The sequence below is a fragment of the Acanthochromis polyacanthus genome, chromosome 4 (assembly GCF_021347895.1).
Source record: "Acanthochromis polyacanthus isolate Apoly-LR-REF ecotype Palm Island chromosome 4, KAUST_Apoly_ChrSc, whole genome shotgun sequence".
Classification (NCBI taxonomy): domain Eukaryota; kingdom Metazoa; phylum Chordata; class Actinopteri; family Pomacentridae; genus Acanthochromis; species Acanthochromis polyacanthus.
Window position 1 is genome coordinate 12,771,429 of NC_067116.1, and position 6,000 is coordinate 12,777,428.

Genomic DNA, 6,000 nt, shown 5'->3' on the forward strand with positions numbered 1-6,000 from the left:
TTTTTTACCTCCAGGACATTCCTAACAAACTCCTCCTTCAAGATAACTCCTACTCCATTTCTCTTCCTATCTACACCATGATAGAACAACTTGAACCCTGCTTCTAAACTTCTAGCTTTACTACCTTTCCACCTGGTCTCCTGGACACACAGTATGTCCACCTTCCTCCTCTGCATCATGTCAACCAGCTCTCTACCTTTTCCTGTCATAGTTCCAACATTCAAAGTCCCTACTCTTCGTCCCCAAGACTCTACTCTTTGTCCCCTAGACTCTTGGTGTTCCTCTTCTCTCTCTTCCTACGAACACACCTTCCTCCCCTCCTTCTTCGACCAACAGTCGTCCATTTTCCACCGGCACCCTGTAGGTCAACAGCACCGATGGCGGTCGTTGTTAACCTGGGCCTTGACCGATCCGGTACGGAAGTCATACATTTGATTCGCATGTTTGATTTGGCCAAAGTTTTATGTCGGATGCCCTTCCTGACACAACCCTCTGCATTTATCCGGGTTTGGGACCGGCACAATAAGACACTGCCTTGTGTCCCCTTGCGGCTACATTGCTATACCTGTTTGTACTTACATTGTCTAATTTAGCTACAAACAAAAGCTCATGCTACTCATCTGTAAATGACACAGTAAAGAATGTAAATAATTTTGCAATTATTGCTATTTTTTTTAAAATCTAGAGCTTCTTTGAAAGCTTTGACATAGTTTGAAAATGTGTAACAACGGCCCAAACAATATATAGCAGCACTGTGCGTGTTTGACTTATATTCAACATGATATGTGGCTGTTCAGTGATCAACTGAAGGCGCCCCCTCCCTCCCCACCCTGCCATGAAACTCTACGCCCCCGAGTCTTTCCGCTTGTAGGACATGTGAGAGGAGTTTGCTGGAGTCCTGATTGGCTGGCTGCTGACCAGTGGTGGTGGAAAGGCAGATACACCCAGCAGACATATGGAGCTGATTAGACATGGAGGCTGTGATATCATCCATGACCGTCTCATCTCTCTGAGGTGGATCAGTCAGCACTCACATATTTCACATGTGTGTTTTTTTTTTACTGCCTCGGTGACGTCTGCTAATGGACATTACTGAACTTTTCTCTGTTTTACAACTTAGCCACTGTTTAGCAGTGGGGAAAGTATTTAGATATTAATTTAAGTTAAAGTAGCAGTAACAGAATGTAAAAAGCTTTCCTTATACTTTAAAGCCCTCTATTGAAAGTGTCATCAATAAAATTTGCTTCGTGTCTGAAGTAAAGTAATTTGCTCTGCAGTAAAATGTGTAAAACTGTATCACTGTATCAATTAATAAATCTATATGCAATCTGGATGTCACTCCGACCCTAATAAGTATTTAGTGGTGTATAGATAATGGATGGATGGAATCTAGATGTCACTGTAAATTCAGTTGGAGTTTTCCCTACTTCATATATAGTGATACATTGTCAGTGTAGTCAAATGGTTACCGACCTGCGGGTTGTTTCACTAGAAAGGCTCACTAGATAAATATGAGTGGTCATGAGATGATTTCTAATAGTCAAATCTGTTGTAAAAGTCTTCTCCACACAGAACATCCAGTAGTATCTGTCAATTATTTTCCATGAAAATTTTCTGCTACTTGGTGAGACCAGCCTCTCCTCCTAGGTTCTACATTACACTTGTGTAAGTTGCCTCTCGGCTCACAGGTTCATGTCTTCAACTCAGATTGTGGCTCAGCTCAGAGAAACTTTCCACTTTAAAGAGAATGAACTAAAGCATGTATGACAAGACGCCCTGACTGTTTTTTTTCTTTCTTTTCTTTTTTTGCATGGGTTCAGAATCCAACTGTCTTGGAGCTATGCTTTTTACAAGTTTATCATATTTGAAAACCAAACTGTGATGGTTGGACAACTGAGTCAGCCCTTCTAAAAAACAGCAAATGTTATGGTGTGTCTTCTGTACACAATGGTTAGTGCCTACCAAAGGTGGAGCAACGAAGGAACCAGCGAACCGACAAATGGGCATCTGAATCCAAGGTTTATTGATGCACTTGGGGAACGAATGCTGGTCCACGTGGTTCAGTAGAGGAGCTACTGACACTCCAACTGCAGAAAACCTTAAAGTTAGCTATAATAGAAATGAGTCATGAACACAAACACATTGTGTAGAAACTTAGTGTCATGTTAATGCCTGTATACCTTCTACATTGGGCATATGGGTTTCAGAACTGGACCATGGAGCAATGGAAGAAAGTAGCTGGGACTGGTGATTGATCTTAAAAGTACTGTATGAACAAGTCTGATCTATGGAAATCCTATCTCCCAACTTCCATCCACCGCTTAATCCTCATTTGGGTTGTGGGGGGCTGGAGTCTATCCCAGCTGACTTAGGGTGAAGGCAGGGGACACCCTGGACAGGTCACCAGTCTACCACAGGGATACACAAACAATGACACTCACATTCACACCTACAGACATTTTAGAATTAACAATTAGCTTCAGCGTGTTTTTGGACTGTGGAAGGAAGCCAGAATACCCAGAAGTACCCGGAGAAAACCCACGCATGCACAGAGAGAACATGCAAACTTCATTCAGAAAGGCTGGGATGCGAACTGGGTTATCTTCTAACTGTAAGACAACAGTACTAACCACCAAACCACTGTGCAACTTTCAAGATTTCAAGAATCTGCTACTAACATATTGGTCCCCTGATACCATAGCTCAGCCTGTTTTTGCAGCACACTATTAGACTGATGGTTTTATTCCTGTAGGTGATCAGTGTGTTTGATACTAGTATAGATAACACAAATGAAGTGAAGAAACCTAAAAAGTGTAAACATAACAATTTTAGATTATATTAAAGTTTCCTTCTTTTGCTTTGATCAAATCTTCACACACTCTTCATCCTATAAGCAGCTTCATGAGGTCGTCACATGGAGTATTTCTAGCAGTCTTGAAATAATTCCCGCATATGCTGAGCACTTGTTGGCTGCTTTTCCTTTACTCTGCGCTCCAACTCATCCCTGACTATCTTAGCTGGGTTCAGATGGGTAAATATTGAGGTCTGGTCAAACAGCCCTAACAGAACTTGAAGGTGTTTTGGATCATTCTCCTGCTGAAAAATAAATGTTGATCCCATTGAGCTTAAACCAGACGTGATGATGTGTCTCTGCAGGAAGCTGTAGTAGCCATGCTGTTAATATACCTTCAATTCTAAAGAGAAATATCCAACTTTATTACCAGTAAAGCAACCCCACACCATCACAGCTCCTCCTCCATGCTTCATGGTGGGAACCACACATGCAGAAACCATTAAAGAGACAAACAGCTTGGAACCAAGATACTTAAATTTGGACTGACCTGCTCTCTATTCCTTGTGTTTTTTGGTTCACATTTCTCTCTTTCTTTTCAGTTCCACCATGAAGGAGTAATTCATGCAATCTCCTCCCAACAGCTGGTATTGACAGCAGAGGTCAACCAATCTGCTATCAGAGCCAATACTGATCAATTATTAGGAATCATTGGGACTGATAACTGACATTTGGAACCAATATATATTTGTACTGAAAATTAAAATCTTGGTCTCTACATCCAGGCTAGCATGTACTCCAGTGCAAAATTGACTCAGCGTGGCCGTCTTGTAATGGGAGGGTTGCTGGTTTGATTTTGGCCTGGAGAGCTCGTGTCAAGGTGTGCCTGAGCAAGACACCAAAATCCTAACTGCTCCTGATGGGTTGTGGTTAGTGCCTTGCATTGCAGCTTCTGCCATCAGTGTGTGAATGGGTGAATGTGATGTATTATATAAAGCGCTTTGGGTATTGTTTCAGGTGTAGTAAAGAGCTATAAAAACACAGACCATTTATCATTCTAATTGAAATGCATTTCCTTCTAAACATTTTAATGTTTTTTGTTTAGTTGCTTTTTTGACATTTATTCTTCGGTGCTGAATGGCTATTGGCCATATAAACTGGGTGGGATGTGTAACTATTCAGATACTGCTGTGGTCAGGACATTGTTCAAGATCACACAGTGTAGACTACAGACAGACAGTTGCATCCTAGCCGGAGTAGAACTTTTTTCATACATTTATTCTGTGGAATTTTTTTGTAAAACATTACTAATAACTGGAAAAAAGTTGAATATTGGATCCTATAACTGACCCCTAGTTGACATGTGTCAGCTATTTGAACTCTGGATAGTGCTAATGTGGGCTCTGATCTGAGCTGCTGTTAATAGCTGATTTCTGATGCTAACTCTGATGAGCTTCTCCTCAGCTGCAGCTTCAACTCTTAGTCTTCATCTCGTGGGGTGGTCATCATGAGAGAGAGTTTCCTCATAGAAATAGATGCTTTTTGCACTTAAAGAAACTTTCTAAAAAATGTTCTGACCTTATTAAAACCTTCATGTCTTTAAGCAATGATGAACCGTTGTTTCTCTTTACTTAGCTGAGTGTTTGTTGCCATAATATGGATAACCTCAACACAACATAGCTGAGAAATCAGTCAGAATGCAGAAATTCCATCAGTTGACTTTGCAGACAGGTTTTTTTTTTAACTTAAATGATCCCAGGTGTCACAAAAACACACATAAACACTGAGCTGACCTGAAATTGGTAAGAAAAAACAAAATTTAAACAAGACAAGCACGCAGAGAGTGCAGTACTCTGCCAAAGTTGCTCAGTCGTTTCATTTCCGATAGATAATTCCTGCAGTGGTGGATTTGTAGTAGAATCACAATCATGAGATCGTCAGCAGGCAGCTGAGCATTCACTTGTTGTCATAGTTACAATGACGTCATGCCACTATCTCACAATGACACAGAAATCTTTAACAAATCAGTGGATCCAGACTAGAAGCTGCATCACTGTCAAAATCTAATCACTTGGTCCTTGTCCCATTTCTGACCTTCCCTGAAAATTTCATAGAAATGCATTTGTCAGTTTTTGAGTAATGTTGCTAACAGACAGACAGACAGACAGACAGACAGACAGACAGACAGACACACCCTGCCTCCTCGGAGGAAAAATACATACAAATGTGCATAAAAATTACTGCACTGACAAAGATAAATTGAAAAATATTTATTTATTTATTGTAAATACTTGTTTTTATTTTTTAATACGATGAAAGTTGTTTGTTGTTTGTTATACCGTTGATAACAAAGTTTCATTGCAGATATGCAATGACAATAAATATTCTTGATCCTTGATGTTTTGGCTGAATTTCACAATTTTTCACTCACTATGTAATTTTATTTAACTGTAGAAAATAGCTTTAAAAAACACAAATAAAAACAATTGAACCACTTTTTGTAGAAAATTTTAACTGTTACAGTACAAAAGTGTAATATTGAACTATTTTTACTGCACTTTTCTGATGCTTTAAAAATTTGTAACGTTATGAGATAAAGCTCATGTCAGTTACTAGTTTGTTATTTGCCATGTATATTACATATTCTAAGCTGCATGTAATCCTCATCTGCAATTAAATGCATTATTGTTGTCATTAATATGTGTTTAAAATGATTCTTCTGCACTAAAAGAGAAAAAGAAGCCTTTTCCTCTCAGACTGGGTCTCTGGTTTAAGGATCATAGTGTCAGGATGATAGACAGGATCATCGAAATTGAAATTGTTTTGATCTAGAAAATTTTTGTTTGTCTGTTTTTGTATCTATCAGTCCGATGGCGAGCTTGTTGCACCGGAATTTCAGCCTACAATGTGCACCAACTAGTGTATGTTCTGGTTGACAATAAAGTGGCTATTCCATTCTATTCTATTCTATTCTATTCTATTCTATTCTATTCTATTGACTGTATATATGGAGATTTTCTGCTGCAGCTGATGGCAGCCTAACATGTGGGTGATCTGTGCAGTTTGAACCCCACTTGACCTCCTGACAGCTCCAACAACCCGCTCCCTACACGGTATTTTGACGCCAGAAGGAGACCCCTCCTCCCGTCGAACCGCCTGCAGATCTCCTGGAGGCCCGCGGAGGTCGCTCTGCTCTCTGCCTCCTCTCC